Here is a 17,761-nt window from a genome sequence, read left to right on the forward strand (position 1 = left end):
AGTACAGCTCAGAGGCACCTGAACTAGATGCAACACCAATGCAGCTGTACAGGATGCATTACAGTGCAATGGGATACAGCCGGTCAGGATGCAGCCCATGATCAGCTGGACAGGGTGCGGCGCATGAGTAGTCAGACAGGGTGCGGCACATGAGTAGTCAGACAGGATGTGGCGCATGAGTAGTCAGACAGGGTGCGGCACATGAGTAGTCAGACAGTGTGCGGCACATGAGTAGTCAGACAGTGTGCGGCACATGAGTAGTCAGACAGGGTACGGCACATGAGTAGTCAGACAAGGTGCGGCACATGAGTAGTCAGACAGGATGTGGCGCATGAGTAGTCAGACAGGGTGCGGCACATGAGTAGTCAGACAGGATGTGGCGCATGAGTAGTCAGACAGGGTGCGGCACATGAGTAGTCAGACAGGATGTGGCGCATGAGTAGCCAGACAGGGTGTGGCGCATGAGTAGTCAGACAAGGTGCGGCACATGAGTAGTCAGACAGGGTGCGGCACATGAGTAGTCAGACAGGGTGCGGCACATGAGTAGTCAGACAGGGTACGGCACATGAGTAGTCAGACAGGGTGCGGCACATGAGTAGTCAGACAGAATGTGGCGCATGAGTAGTCAGACAGGGTGCGGCACATGAGTAGTCAGACAGGATGTGGCGCATGAGTAGCCAGACAGGGTGTGGCACATGAGTAGTCAGACAAGGTGCGGCACATGAGTAGTCAGACAGGGTGCGGCACATGAGTAGTCAGACAGGGTGGGGCACATGAGTAGTCAGACAGGGTACGGCACATGAGTAGTCAGACAGGGTGCGGCACATGAGTAGTCAGACAGGATGTGGCGCATGAGTAGTCAGACAGGGTGCGGCACATGAGTAGTCAGACAGGATGCGGCGCATGAGTAGTCAGACAGGGTGCGGCGCATGAGTAGTCAGACAGGGTGCGGCACATGAGTAGTCAGACAGGATGTGGCGCATGAGTAGCCAGACAGGGTGTGGCACATGAGTAGTCAGACAAGGTGCGGCACATGAGTAGTCAGACAGGGTGCGGCGCATGAGTAGTCAGACAGGGTGCGGCACATGAGTAGTCAGACAGGGTGCGGCACATGAGTAGTCAGACAGGGTGCGGCACATGAGTAGTCAGACAGGGTGCGGCACATGAGTAGTCAGACAGGGTGCGGCACATGAGTAGTCAGACAGGGTGCGGCACATGAGTAGTCAGACAGGGTGCGGCACATGAGTAGCCAGACAGGGTGCGGCACATGAGTAGCCAGACAGGGTGCTGCACATGAGTAGCCAGACAGGGTGCGACACAGGTGCAAGGGATGCATTATAGTGGTTGTTGCACAGGATTTAAAGCAGGTGCAGCGTTGCAGGATACTGTGGTACAGCTCAGAGGCACCGGAACTAAATGCAACACCAATGCAGCTGTACAGGATGCATTACAGTGCAGTTGCACCGGCTCCGTTGCATGGGATACAGCACAGGTCTGACTGCAGAGGATGCAGTAGAAATGCAGTTGTATGGGATGCAGCACAGGTGCAGTTATTCAGGATTCGGCACAGGGGCAATTACACAGGATGCAGCACAGGTTGTTTAGGGTTTGTTCACACATGTTTGAGTTTCATTGTGCAATGCTGCATTTACACAGAATGATTATTGTTCGAATTTCCACAATAACGATCGAATTCAAACGATAATCATACATGTAAACGCAGCGAACGATCAAACGACGAGCGAGAAATCGTTCATTTTGATCTTACAACATGTTCTTGAACCGTCGTTTGTAAAAAATTCGCAGATCGTTCCGTGTAAACAGTCGTTCGCCAATTCAACCTATGTGCGAGATAGGCTTAAGCGATCGCGAAACGATTTTTCTGTACGATATATCGTTCCATCTAAACGCTGATCGTTCTAAAAGAAAAATTGTTACTTTGAAATCATTAATCGTACGAGCGGGCGAATTATCGCACTGCACTGACATGCCCAATTACTGCAGTGAGGTGATCCCTATACATATATGCTGTGGGTGCGGGCGGTCCCTATGGTTAGTCCTGTCACTGATCCCTATACATCTATGCTGTGGGTGCGGGCGGTCCCTATGGTTAGTCCTGTCACTGATCCCTATACATCTATGCTGTGGGTGCGGGCGGTCCCTATGGTTAGTCCTGTCACTGATCCCTATACATCTATGCTGTGGGTGCGGGCGGTCCCTATGGTTAGTCCTGTCACTGATCCCTATACATATATGCTGTGGGTGCGGGCGGTCCCTATGGTTAGCTCCGTCACTGATCCCTATACATCTGTGCTGTGGGTGCGGGCGGTCCCTACGGTTAGTCCTGTCACTGATCCCTATACATATATGCTGTGGGTGCGGGCGGTCCCTATGGTTAGCTCCGTCACTGATCCCTATACATCTACGCTGTGGGTGCGGGCGGTCCCTACGGTTAGTCCTGTCACTGATCCCTATACATCCATGCTGTGGGTGCGGGCGGTCCCTATGGTTAGTCCTGTCACTGATCCCTATACATCTATGCTGTGGGTGCGGGCGGTCCCTATGGTTAGTCCTGTCACTGATCCCTATACATCTATGCTGTGGGTGCGGGCTGTCCCTATGGTTAGCTCCGTCACTGATCCCTATACATCTATGCTGTGGGTGCGGGCGGTCCCTATGGTTAGTCCTGTCACTGATCCCTATACATCTATGCTGTGGGTGCGGGCGGTCCCTATGGTTAGTCCTGTCACTGATCCCTATACATCTATGCTGTGGGTGCGGGCGGTCCCTATGGTTAGTCCTGTCACTGATCCCTATACATCTATGCTGTGGGTTCCGACTGTCCCTATGGTTAGTCCTGTCACTGATCCCTATACATCTATGCTGTGGGTGCGGGCGGTCCCTATGGTTAGTCCTGTCACTGATCCCTATACATCTATGCTGTGGGTGCGGGCGGTCCCTATGGTTAGTCCTGTCACTGATCCCTATACATCTATGCTGTGGGTGCCGACTGTCCCTATGGTTAGTCCTGTCACTGATCCCTATACATCTATTCTGTGGGTGCGGGCGATCCCTATGGTTAGTCCTGTCACTGATCCCTATACATCTATGCTGTGGGTGCGGGCGGTCCCTATGGTTAGTCCTGTCACTGATCCCTATACATCTATGCTGTGGGTGCGGGCGGTCCCTATGGTTAGTCCTGTCACTGATCCCTATACATCTATGCTGTGGGTACGGGCGGTCCCTATGGTTAGCTCCGTCACTGATCCCTATACATCTATGCTGTGGGTGCCGACTGTCCCTATGGTTAGCTCCGTCACTGATCCCTATACATCTATGCTGTGGGTGCGGGCGGTCCCTATGGTTAGTCCTGTCACTGATCCCTATACATCTATTCTGTGGGTGCGGGCGGTCCCTATGGTTAGCTCCGTCACTGATCCCTATACATCTGTGCTGTGGGTGCGGGCGGTCCCTACGGTTAGTCCTGTCACTGATCCCTATACATATATGCTGTGGGTGCGGGCGGTCCCTATGGTTAGCTCCGTCACTGATCCCTATACATCTACGCTGTGGGTGCGGGCGGTCCCTACGGTTAGTCCTGTCACTGATCCCTATACATCTATGCTGTGGGTGCGGGCGGTCCCTATGGTTAGTCCTGTCACTGATCCCTATACATCTATGCTGTGGGTGCGGGCGGTCCCTACGGTTAGTCCTGTCACTGATCCCTATACATCTATGCTGTGGGTGCGGGCGGTCCCTATGGTTAGTCCTGTCACTGATCCCTATACATCTATGCTGTGGGTGCGGGCTGTCCCTATGGTTAGCTCCGTCACTGATCCCTATACATCTATGCTGTGGGTGCGGGCGGTCCCTATGGTTAGTCCTGTCACTGATCCCTATACATCTATGCTGTGGGTGCGGGCGGTCCCTATGGTTAGTCCTGTCACTGATCCCTATACATCTATGCTGTGGGTGCGGGCGGTCCCTATGGTTAGTCCTGTCACTGATCCCTATACATCTATGCTGTGGGTTCCGACTGTCCCTATGGTTAGTCCTGTCACTGATCCCTATACATCTATGCTGTGGGTGCGGGCGGTCCCTATGGTTAGTCCTGTCACTGATCCCTATACATCTATGCTGTGGGTGCGGGCGGTCCCTATGGTTAGTCCTGTCACTGATCCCTATACATCTATGCTGTGGGTGCGGGGGGTCCCTACGGTTAGTCCTGTCACTGATCCCTATACATCTATGCTGTGGGTGCGGGTGGTCCCTACGGTTAGTCCTGTCACTGATCCCTATACATCTATGCTGTGGGTGCGGGCGGTCCCTACGGTTAGTCCTGTCACTGATCCCTATACATCTATGCTGTGGGTGCGGGCGGTCCCTACGGTTAGTCCTGTCACTGATCCCTATACATCTATGCTGTGGGTGCGGGCGGTCCCTACGGTTAGTCCTGTCACTGATCCCTATACATCTATGCTGTGGGTGCGGGCGGTCCCTATGGTTAGTCCTGTCACTGATCCCTATACATCTATGCTGTGGGTGCGGGCGGTCCCTACGGTTAGTCCTGTCACTGATCCCTATACATCTATGCTGTGGGTGCGGGCGGTCCCTATGGTTAGTCCTGTCACTGATCCCTATACATCCATGCAGGCAGAATCCTATCCCTCTCCTCCCGGCTTCTCTTTGGTGGCTGACGGCCAATATTACTAATTCCAGTGCGGATTTAGTGACTCGCAGCAGATGTGGATATTGTTCCTTCTATTTTTGTAGACTTATAAATAGGTAAGAAATCGCACCTCTACGGCATCGACCATACGAGCGCCTACTAATCCCAGCCTGGTATATATGTATTATAGTGTACGCCTGTATATCACAGACTATCACAGGGGAGGGTCTGCGGATCAGGACGTGGCACCAGGGATTCTGCCCTCTGCTGCTGGACCTCTTATTATCATTGGATAACAGAGTCTTCCAGTAATGCAACGTCCATCTTCATTGTCTTCTCTCCTCTTTGGCTTCTGTTACCTGGCACTGACCTATGTATACATCCAGACTGGCACTGACCTATACATCCAGACTGGCACTGACCTATACATCCAGACTGGCACTGACCTATGTATACATCCAGACTGGCACTGTTCTATACAACCAGACTGGCACTGACCTATGCATCCAGACTGGCACTGACCTATGTATACATCCAGACTGGCACTGATCTATACAACCAGACTGGCACTGACCTATACATCCAGACTGGCACTGACCTATGTATACATCCAGACTGGCACTGTTCTATACAACCAGACTGGCACTGACCTATGCATCCAGACCGGCACTGACCTATGTATACATCCAGACTGGCACTGACCTATACATCCAGACTGGCACTGACCTATGTATACATCCAGACTGGCACTGACCTATACATCCAGACTGGCACTGACCTATATATCCAGACTGGCACTGTTCTATACAACCAGACTGGCACTGACCTATGCATCCAGACTGGCACTGACCTATGTATACATCCAGACTGGCACTGATCTATACAACCAGACTGGCACTGACCTATGTATACATCCAGACTGGCACTGATCTATACATCCAGACTGGCACTGACCTATACATCCGGACTGGCACTGACCTATATATCCAGACTGGCACTGACCTATACATCCAGACTGGCACTGACCTATACATCCAGACTGGCACTGACCTATGTATACATCCAGACTGGCACTGACCTATACATCCAGACTGGCACTGACCTATACATCCAGACTGGCACTGACCTATGCATCCAGACTGGCACTGACCTATGTATACATCCAGACTGGCACTGTTCTATACAACCAGACTGGCACTGACCTATGTATACATCCAGACTGGCACTCACCTATACATCCAGACTGGCACTGACCTATACATCCAGACTGGCACTGACCTATGTATACATCCAGACTGGCACTGACCTATATATCCAGACTGGCACTGACCTATACATCCAGACTGGCACTGACCTATGTATACATCCAGACTGGCACTGACCTATACATCCAGACTGGCACTGACCTATACATCCAGACTGGCACTGACCTATACATTCAGACTGGCACTGACCTATGTATACATCCAGACTGGCACTGACCTATACATCCAGACTGGCACTGACCTATACATCCAGACTGGCACTGACCTATACATTCAGACTGGCACTGACCTATGTATACATCCAGACTGGCACTGACCTATATATCCAGACTGGCACTGACCTATACATTCAGACTGGCACTGACCTATGTATACATCCAGACTGGCACTGACCTATACATCCAGACTGGCACTGACCTATACATTCAGACTGGCACTGCCTCTAATAGCAGAGCTTGGCAGATGAATGGTGAGAGGCACATAGTACTGGGCAGACCCTGAAGGTCTTGTTGTTTTACACTCTGGCATCACTATGGGACTGGCAGACCTGTGGGAGTCCTCATTGTCCTGACATTGTCCTCAAGTACTGGGCTTAACGTGGCACCATCTTCTAATACTCGATACTTGGTGGCTGCCATTGTCCTTAGATTTTGGTCTGCTAGCAGGCTGGTAACTATCTCTAGTACTGGACTTCATAGCAGGCTGGCACTATTTCCTAACAGCGGTCCTCACTAGCAGGCTGGCACTATTGCCTAACATTGGACTTGCCAACATACTGACACTACCCTCTAACATTGGAATTGCCAACATGCTGGCACTATTTCCTAACAGTGGTCCTCACTAGCAGGCTGGCACTACCCTCGAACATTGGACCTGCCAACATGCTGGCACTACCCTTGAACATTAGACCTGCCAACATGCTGAATCTACCCTCTAACATTGGACTTGTCAACGTGCTGGCACTACCCTCTAACATTGGACTTGCCAACATGCTGGCACTATTTCCTAACAGTGGTCCTCACTAGCAGGCTGGCACTACCCTCTAACATTGGACTTGCCAACATGCTGGCACTACCCTCTAACATTGGACTTGCCAACATGCTGGCACTACCCTCTAACATTGGACTTGCCAACGTGACGGCACTACCCTCTAGCCCTTGAACTTGCTAAGAGCAATTGACCCTCGAAGAGCCACTAACACTCAGTAGCCATAGGATGCCTGTCCCTGTAGTCTATGGGCACAGAACCTCCCGCGTCTGCTCCCGGCTGAGGCACGCTAATGGTGATGTCCTTTATTGTCCCCGGCCTGAACCTTTAGACGTCCCTGTCCACGTGGAGAGGAAGTGACTACTCTGGGATCACCTAACTACTCAGAGGGCAAGTACTTACTCTGAAAGCCCCTACCTACTCTGGGGGCAGCTACTTACACCCAGACCACCTACCAACCTTGGGGGGACCTACCTACTTTGTGGGTACCTACTCTGGGAACACCTACCTACTCTAGAGGAGCCTGGTATTCTGAGGGCACCTACCTACTCTTGGGACACCTACATACTCTGTTGGCACCAATTTACACTGAGGGCACCTAACTACTCTAGGTGAACCTGGTACTCTGAGGGCACCTACCTACTCTGTGGGCACCAACTTACACTGGGGGCACCTTACTACCCTGACAGCACCTACCAATGCATGGGGGGCACCAATATACTGTGGAGGCAACTACCAACTCTGCGGGCAACTACTCTGGGGGCAAATACTTACTTCGAGGGCACCTTCCTACCCTGGGACCTACCTACTCTGAGGACACGAACTCTGGGAAGACTTACTCCATGGAAACCTGCTAACTTGAGATCACCTACCTACTCTGTGGGCACCAACTTACACTGAGGGCACCTACCTACTCTTGGGAAACCTACTTACTCTGAGGGCACCTACCTACTCTGTGGGCACCAACTTACACTGAGGGCACCTACCTACTCTTGGGAAACCTACTTACTCTGAGGGCACCTACCTACTCTGTGGGCACCTACTTACTCTGAGGGCACCTACCTACTCTTGGGAAACCTACTTACTCTGAGGGCACCTACCTACTCTGGACTGGGGTAATGCATCATCCTCTTACACTGGACTTTACATCTGTTGCCCAAACTTTTTGTCTACCTTTTTTGACTTTCTGATGTTGTAGTGTGATCCATGGCTCGTCTGGCTCTTGGCGCTGTGTATCACAATTATATGATGTCATTACCATTTCATATCACTCATAACAAGCACGCTTCTGTCATCTAGAACACAGGGGTCTCTTGAAGCATTCAGTGACACTGGCACAGATGGTTGGCATGAAGAAAGGCCACACTGTAGAGGATTCTGCCCATCTCCACCCAATGACTGGCACAAGCAATGTCAGCCTGTACAGGATCATTACTTAAAGGGGCTGACTAACTGAAGGAGTCGAGACGTAATGGAACGGAGATCATGGCTGGGCGAGTCTAATGGATTTACCTGCCTGACTTGCAGATCAGTCTCCTATTAGGTGGATCTATATCGAGCCTGATAAGTGCAAACACAACCACTCAATCCCTCCAACAGGAGACGCTCATCACTAATAACAATTGATTGAAATCCACAACTAAATTAAGTCAATCACCAGTATATTGTTTAAATTCCGCCGGCAGACACATTAGCCTGATCCAGCGGAGGTCGTATCGCTGATCTCCATCCCTGTACTGAGGAGGAACAGAGATCCCTCACATCTGTACAAGAAGAAGGTCACCATCACTTACACAGGAATATTACAGGTTATAGGAAAGATGTATCACTGTAATATCACTTATTACTGATCCTGAGTTACATCCTGTATTATACTCCAGAGCTGCACTCACTATTCTGCTGGTGGGGTCACTGTGTACATACATTACATTACTTATCCTGAGTGACATCCTGTATTATACCCCAGAGCTGCACTCACTATTCTGCTGGTGGGGTCACTGTGACATCACTTATTACTGATCCTGAGTTACATCCTTGATTATACCCCAGAGCTGCACTCACTATTTTGCTGGTGGGGTCACTGTGTACATACATTACATTACTGATCCTGAGTTACATCCTTTATTATACCCCAGAGCTGCAGTCACTATTCTGCTGGTGGGGTCACTGTGTACATACATTACATTACTGATCCTGAGTTACATCCTGTATTATACTCCAGAGCTGCACTCACTATTCTGCTGGTGGGGTCACTGTGTACATACATTACATTACTGATCCTGAGTTACATCCTGTATTATACCCCAGAGCTGCACTCACTATTCTGCTGGTGGGGTCACTGTGTACATACATTACATTACTGATCCTTAGTTACATCCTTTATTATACCCCAGAGCTGCACTCACTATTCTGCTGGCGGGGTCACTGTGTACATACATTACATTACTGATCCTGAGTTACATCCTGTATTATACTCCAGAGCTGCACTCACTATTCTGCTGGTGGGGTCACTGTGTACATACATTACATTACTGATCCTGAGTTACATCCTGTATTATACCCCAGAGCTGCACTCACTATTCTGCTGGTGGGGTCACTGTGTACATACATTACATTACTGATCCTTAGTTACATCCTTTATTATACCCCAGAGCTGCAGTCACTATTCTGCTGGTGGGGTTACTGTGTACATACATTACATTACTGATCCTGAGTTACATCCTGTATTATACCCCAGAGCTGCAGTCACTATTCTGCTGGTGGGGTCACTGTGTACATACATTACTGATCCTGAGTTACATCCTTTATTATACTCCAGAGCTGCACTCACTATTCTGCTGGTGGGGTCACTGTGTACATACATTACATTACTGATCCTTAGTTACATCCTGTATTATAGCCCAGAGCTGCACTCACTATTCTGCTGGTGGGGTCACTGTGTACATACATTACTGATCCTGTACTGATCCTGAGTTACATCTTGTATTACACTCCAGAGCTGTAATCACTATTGACTCTAGTTTTCCTGCCGGTTTGGTGGTGTAATGGGCAGATTGGATGTGACAATACCCTGTGCTGTGATACAGTAAGATTCTCATCCTTTCTGGTATTATGAATATATCGAGCTGTTTGCACAATTACGCTGTTCCCGGATCTGCACCTGCTCCTCTCTTCTTCCTCCTCCTCCTCCTCCTCCTCTTCGGCAGCAGCAGGGTGAGGCATCTCGATCTTTCATCATCGTTTTCTTCCACATCGGCTGCCGAAGGGTTAAGAAGTGCAATTCCGCTAAGTGGAGGATATAGCCACAGAAAGTGTTGGTTGATGGCAGCCAAATGGACATTACTTTCCCCTCTATTATATGAATGGTTTCCTATGAGGAAGGAGAGGAGACTCCATTGTACGGAGCGCAGTCATTAGCACCCGGGCAATGCTTCACTCTGCTACAAGGTCTCACATCTGACTAAGGTTACCGTCTGACCGAGGAGAGAACGGGAGAGCCGCGTGTTCTGAGGGGCGACAAATGGAAATTCATCAGATTTCTTTTTTAAAATGAGGGAGAGGCAAAACTTTTTACCATAGAAACAGCCACTTAAAGGGGAACTCTAGTGAAATGTTTTTTTTTTCTTTCAAATCAACTTGTATCAGGAAGTTATACAGATTTGTAATTTACTTCTATTTAAAAATCTCCAGTCTTCCAGTACTTATCAGCTTCTGTATGTACTGCAGGAAGTGGTTTACTCAATCCAGTCTGACACAGTGCTCTCTGCTGCCACCTCTGTCCATGTCAGGAACTGTCCAAAGCAGCAGCAAATTCCCATAGAAAACCTCACCGTGTCAGACTGGAAAGAATACACCCCTTCCTGCAGGACATACAGCAGCTGATAAGTACTGGAATACATACTTTTTAAATAAGAGTGGTTTACAAATCTATATAACTTTCTGACACAGGTTGGTCTGAATATGAGGCCCCCATATGCCGAACCTTACACCAGTGGCATGTTTGTTTGATTTTAGTATGAGATGTAATGGGGGAGAGGGGGCCTTAAAGGGAATGTCGCGTCAGTAAATGAATTATTGTATAAATAATGTTAAAAATATTTTTGAAGAATTTTTGTTGATATTTTTTTCAAATTTTTCTATCTATATTAAAAAATAACCCTGATACTCTGCAGTTTTCATTTTCACCACTGGGGCTAAAACTGAGCTGAGACTTCCTGTTGTGTCTGTGGTGATAAGAGGAGGCTGCTCTAAAGTGATCTGTACAGCATTGCAGCGTCATGTGACACCAGTATATAGAGGAGACAATAGCAGCTCCCTGTGGAATGACCTCTGCACAGGTCACAGAGCGCGCTCAGTAATGTCTCACATTCATCTCAAGGGGACAGAGTCTGTCTATTGTCATCTATGTCCATGAGTCTTGCTGTAAAGCATGTCACTAAATGCTGTTAAGAAAAGCCCAGGAAACAAGTAAGTCCCCATAACAATGAGGTTCCTCTCTCTGTGAAGAGATGGCTAATCTGTGCTGCATTCGCACCTGCTACTGATAATAACATCCTGTTTCACAGCAGACGGTAAAGTGAGATAGGAGTGCAATCTGTTATACTGACCTCTTATGGTCAAAGGGAAAATTGCAATTTCATAATTTCATCCACAGCCAAAAAATGTAGCAATTTTTTTTTTATAATGTTAAAAAAACTGTTTTAATGTATTCCCCCGCAGCCGCCTGTACATCTAATCAGTGTTAAATTGCTTGTTTTATATTGTAAAGAACGTCCTATCAATTCCTCTGCCGTGGCTCTATTGGCTACTGGCGGCCACTTCTAAGGTAAATGTAGCTGCATGACTAATGACTCTATAGTAATTGCTCTGCAAACAGAGGAACAAAGCTGAACCAACAACTTTAATGGCTGCATTATGTGTCGCTGGGATTGAATCATTGACTGAGGGAAATCACCTGACCCATCCTGTTATAGCGCAATGAAAACACCTGAAGCCAATAAACTAGCACGTCCTATAACAAGGCTTAAAAAGCAACTTCATAAACTACTAATAGAAGCTGGGGCTCAATTCAAACCACAGTTCACACTGTGTCAGTTATCATGCAGGTAATACGGCCATGCGGGGACTTATTTGTGTGTTTTGGCTCATTCTTTTGCAGATGATGATGAAAATGCTCAAAAGACATGATGAAGAAGGCAAAGAAAGAAAATATAAAATAAAAATATGCATTAAAACAAACAAAAAAAACACTGGTTAATTTAGCTTGTATTTTTCAGCCTTAAAGTGTCACTGTCGTTTTAAGGGTTTTTTTTTTTTGCATGCGACTTTAAGAAACTTTGTATTTGGCTTTATTAGGTAAATATGCCATTATCTGCTCTCAAAAAGACTTTCCCCAGCCCCCCCCCTCGCATCCACTGCTCAGAATCAGGAAATCTCTACTCTTTTATATCAGTCAGGCCCTGTCTGTTCTATGGAGAGGGGAGGGGGGAGATTAGTGGCCAGCAGAGAACAAAGGATTACACAGTGGGACCTGTGTGAAAGCCAGTATTCAGAGGTCAGAGAGGTCAGTGATGTAGCTGTAAATTATTTTTTTGCTGTCCTGTTTTGGGGCCTCATCTCCCTCCACCCCTCCCCTCTCCATAGAAAACCGTGAAGACGGGGGGGGGGGGGGGGAGCTTCAAACTGCTTTCTCATGATAAAAATGCATTTTTCGGCTAATAAACCCAATTACAAAGTTTCTTAAAATCGCCTGGACTACTGATTTCTGCAAAAAAAAAAAATTAAACGACAATGACACTTTAAAATACAGAAAAAAGCCTTAAAGTGTACTTGTCATAAAAAGAAAAAAATGTTTTTTGTTCACATGACATAGTATTGGGAGAGAAATGTGGATTCTCCCCGCTCATTCTCTGGATCAGTTGGGGTCTGAACCTCAGATTCAGTGGCGTAGCTACCATAGAGGCAGGGTAGGCAGTTGCTATGGGGCCCGTGCAGGAGGGGGGCCTAGGAAAGAAGGTAAGAGCGTTTGTCCTTCTACTTAACCCTTTATGTACTGCAGTGTGTAAGTGACCCAATGTTTACTTACATACTGCAACACAAAAAATGTGCAGTGTTTGTGTTGTGCGTAGGGGAGGGCCCTTAAAATTTTTTGCTATAGCGCCCCGTGAATCCTAACTAACGCCCCTGCTCAGATCCCGACAAAATAACTATGATATGTCTATCTTTTTCCATTTATAATGACTATAGTGCCTATTTAGGCCGATCACAAGATGTGCTGCTGCTGCTGGAACGTCCACTGATCAGTGGTAATCTGTGAGCGAATTCCTCTACAGCGCCACCACAGGGGACATAAAGTATTACACAGTTCTATTGATTGTCCGCCAATGCAATCCGTGGACATCCCGAGTCCTCTGCTCTCTTACTATTAGATGAGGCTCTGACATGTTACATTCCCTACTTCCCCTTTTTTAAAGGGATGCTCCGGTGAAAAATAATTGCTTTCAAATCAACCGGTGTCCGAAAGTTATACAGATTTTTTAATGATTGCTATTGTAAAATTTCCAGTACTTATTATCTGCTGTATATCCTGCAGGAAGTGGTGTATTTTTTTCCAGTTTGCTGCCATCTCTGTCCATGTCAGGAACTGTCCAGAGCAGCAGCAAATCCCCATAGAAAACCTCTCCTGCCATGGACAGTTCCAGACATGGACAGAGGTGGCAGCAAACTGGAAAGAATACACCACTTCCTGCAGGATATACAGCAGCTGATAAGTACTGGAAGACTGAGATTTTTTTTGTAGAAGTAAATTAGAAATTTCTGACACTTGCTGGGATTTGAAAGAAAATTTTCTTTTGTGAACAACCCCTTTAAGTTCGTATGGTGGAGAGAGGGTGAAGTGATTGTGGTCTGAGTGTAGGACAATCTATATAGTTTTATATACATTGCTAAATAAGAGGGTTGGGGGGTAGTTCCTGACATGGACAGAGGTGGCAGCAGAGAGCACTGTGTCAGACTGGAGAGAATACACCACTTCCTGCAGTACATACAGCAGCTGACAAGTACTGGAAGACTGGAGATTTGTAAATAAAAGTAATTTTTAAATCTATATAACTCTCTGACACTGGTTGATTTAAAGACAACTTTTTTTTTCTGGAGGACCTTTTAACTCCTGCACCTGTTCATCCTGTTGCAAAGAACAAGTTATAGACTGCCCTCCTTTATTCTGCATGGCAGGCTATGCTGGGGCTTGTAGTCCGACCCCAGTGTGATACTGCTGACCCTTCACACTCTGTTTCCATCCCTAATTCATCTTGCTTGGACTCATCGTGTCCTCTTTGTGTGGTGATACAGCCGCCCCCATCTATCCTGAGGGACAATGGCGAGCAACAGGGTAGGAGAAGTAAAAAGTAATCCCGACCGGTATCCCACCGTCCAGGCACAAAACCCAGCACCGCTGCAGAGAGACCGAACGTAATCTATTGATCTATGGGAAACCTGCAGCTGAGAAGGATTAGAGGGAGGGAGAGGGAGGGAGAGAGAGAACCGGAGAGAGGGAGAGCCAGAGGGAGAAAGTGAGGGAGCCGGACAGAGAGAGGGAGAGAAGGAGCCGGACAGAGAGAGGGAGCCGGAGGGAAAGAGAGAGGGAGAGAGGGAGCCGGAGGGAGGGAGAGAGGGAGCCGGAGGGAGAAAGGGAGCCGGAGGGAGGGAGAGAGAAAGAGGGAGCCGGAGGGAGAAAGGGAGCCGGAGGGAGAGAGAGAGAGGGAGCCTGAGGGAGAAAGGGAGCCGGAGGGAGAGAGAGAGAGAGAGGGAGCCGGAGGGAGAAAGGGAGCCGAAGGGAGTGAGAGAGACAGAGGGAGCCGGAGGGAGAAAGGGAGCCGGAGGGAGAGAGGGAGCCGGAGGGAGGGAGAGCCGGAGGGAGAGAGGGAGCCGGAGGGAGAGAGAGAGGGATCCGGAGGGAGGGAGAGAGGGATCCGGAGGGAGGGAGAGAGAGAGAGGGAGGGAGCCGGAGGGAGAAAGGGAGCCGGAGGGAGAGAGGGAGCTGGAGGGAGGGAGAGAGAGAGAGGGAGCCGGAGGGAGAAAGGGAGCCGAAGGGAGGGAGAGAGACAGAGGGAGCCGGAGGGAGAAAGGGAGCCGGAGGGAGAGAGGGAGCCGGAGCGAGGGAGAGCCGGAGGGAGAGAGGGAGCCGGAGGGAGAGAGAGAGGGATCCGGAGGGAGGGAGGGAGAGAGAGAGAGGGAGGGAGGGAGCCGGAGGGAGAAAGGGAGCCGGAGGGAGGGAGAGAGAGAGGGAGCGGGAGGGAGAAAGGGAGCCGGAGGGAGAGACAGAGGGATCCGGAGGGAGGGAGAGAGAGAGGGAGCCGGAGTAAGGGAGAGAGGGATCCGGAGGGAGAGAAAGAGGGAGCCGGAGGGAGTGAGGGAGCCGGAGGGAGGGAGAGCCGGAGGGAGAGAGGGAGCCGGAGGAAGAGAGAGAGGGGACAGGAGGGAGGGATCCGGAGGGAGGGAGAGAGAGAGGGAGCCGGAGTGAGGGAGAGAGGGATCCGGAGGGAGAGAGGGATCCGGAGGGAGGGAGAGAGAGAGGGAGCCGGAGGGAGAAAGGGAGCCGGAGGGAGAGAGAGAGGGAGCCGGAGGGAGGGAGAGAGGGAGCCGAAAGAAGGGAGAGAGAGAGGGAGCCGGAGTGAGGGAGAGAGGGATCCGGAGGGAGAGAGGGATCCGGAGGGAGGGAGAGAGAGAGGGAGCCGGAGGGAGAAAGGGAGCCGGAGGGAGAGAGAGAGGGAGCCGGAGGGAGGGAGAGAGGGAGCCGAAAGAAGGGAGAGAGAGAGGGAGCCGGAGGGAGCCCTAGGGAGAGAGAGGGAGCCAGAGGGAGAGAGAGAGAAAGAGAGAGAGAGAGAGAGGGAGCCGGAGGGAGGGAGAGAGAGGGGGCCAGAGGGAGGGAGAGAGGGAAATGGAGAGAGAGAGGGAGCCGGAGGGAGAGCGAGAGAGGGAGCCGGAGGGAGAGGGAGCCGGAGGGAGGGAGAGAGAGAGGGAGCCGGAGGGAGGGAGAGACGGAGCCGGAGGGAGAGAGAGAGGGAGCCGGAGGGAGGGAGAGACAGAGCCGAAGGGAGGGAGAGAGGGAGCCGGAGGGAGGGAGAGACGGAGCCGGAGGGAGGGAGAGACAGAGCCGAAGGGAGGGAGAGAGGGAGCCGGAGGGAGGGAGAGACAGAGCCGGAGGGAGAGAGAGAGGTATCCGGAGGGAGGGAGAGACAGAGCCGGAGGGAGAGAGAGAGGGAGCCGGAGGGAGGGAGAGACGGAGCCAGAGGGAGAGAGAGAGGTATCCGGAGGGAGGGAGGGAGAGAGAGGGAGCCAGAGGGAGAGAGGAAGCCGGAGGGAGAGAGAGAGAGGGAGCTGGAGGGAGGGAGGGAGCCGGAGGGAGAGAGGGACAGAGCCGGAGGGAGAGAGGGAGCCGGAGGGAGGGACAGACGGAGACGGAGGGAGGGAGAGACAGAGCCGAAGGGAGAGAGAGAGGGAGCCGGAGGGAGGGAGAGAGGGACCTGGAGGGAGGGAGGGGGCAGTAGCGGATTATAATAGGTCCGCTTCGGGTGGTAGCCCGGGGCCCTGAGCTCCTGGGGGGCCCATGGCCACCCAACAGATGTACAGTATACTTTCAGTGGTGTATTGTCTCCGGGCTACAGTTCTGCCACGATTTGCAAAAAGATCACAGGTTTTTTTACCACAATTTTGCACAAATCAGAGCAAACCTGTAACCAGGAGACAATTCAGTAACATTAGGACAACTCCGGGCAAAATGTATTTTTAAATGTGTTATTACATAAGGAAATATGAAGCAGGCTAAAAGGAAGAGAGAGGCGCCATAGGGTAATAACATCAATACTCGGGTGGGAAGGGGGAGCACATATGGTTATGCTCACCTTTTTGTGTTGTACAAAGAGTACAACACCTTGTAGTGCTATCAACGAAGACAGACGGAGTAGCCGCAGCAGCCAGTCCAAGAGTTTGCTGTCGAGGATCCTGAGCCACGAGATCCCGATGCCGGAGAATAGAGATGTGTCACAGCCTCAGAGTTATGCCGGGCTAGAGTAAAAGGACCTTGTTCGGCGCTGAACGGTACTTTAGTTCAAACAGGTATATTGAAGAGATGATTTATTGTCTCAGAAACAACGCGTTTCGAGGTGTAGTACCTCTTTATCAAGTTAAAAGAGACGGACGGTGACACAGGATTCAATGAGATGCCACCCACAAGATGTCACTCACCAAGACATCCCCCACCGACACATCACCAACTGAGACGTCACCCACCAAAATGTCACCCACCCAGACATCGCCCTCCAAGACATTACCCACCGAAACATCCCCCACCGAGACATCCCCCACTGAGATATCACCCACCGAGACATCCCCCTCCGAGACGCCACCCACCGAGACGTTCCCCACCCAGACATCCCCCGACAAGACATCAGAGAGGGGGTTGGAGGGAGGGGGTGAGCGGGAAACATGTGACGGGGGGGAAACAAGCACAGAAAGGTAGCAGCAACCCCAGGAAGACGGTTAAGGCCCTATTCCACGGAACTTTTTCGAATGATTATCGTTCATAAAATCGTTCAAGCGACCGCGCGTTAACGATATTCGGTCTGTGGAATAGCTGTAAACGAGCGAACGACAACAGCGAAATCGTAGTTGAGTCGTTCACAATTTTTTTTCAACATGTCGAAAAAAAATTGGTCTTTCAACAATAATTCGCTAATCTTTTCGTTGAATAAAAAATCTTTTAGTCGTTCTTGAAATGTCTACCTACATTTCCCCACGTTTTAAACGACCATGTAACGATGTAACGACCGCAAAAAAATCG

The sequence above is a fragment of the Dendropsophus ebraccatus genome, chromosome 9 (assembly GCF_027789765.1).
Source record: "Dendropsophus ebraccatus isolate aDenEbr1 chromosome 9, aDenEbr1.pat, whole genome shotgun sequence".
Lineage (NCBI taxonomy): Eukaryota > Metazoa > Chordata > Amphibia > Anura > Hylidae > Dendropsophus > Dendropsophus ebraccatus.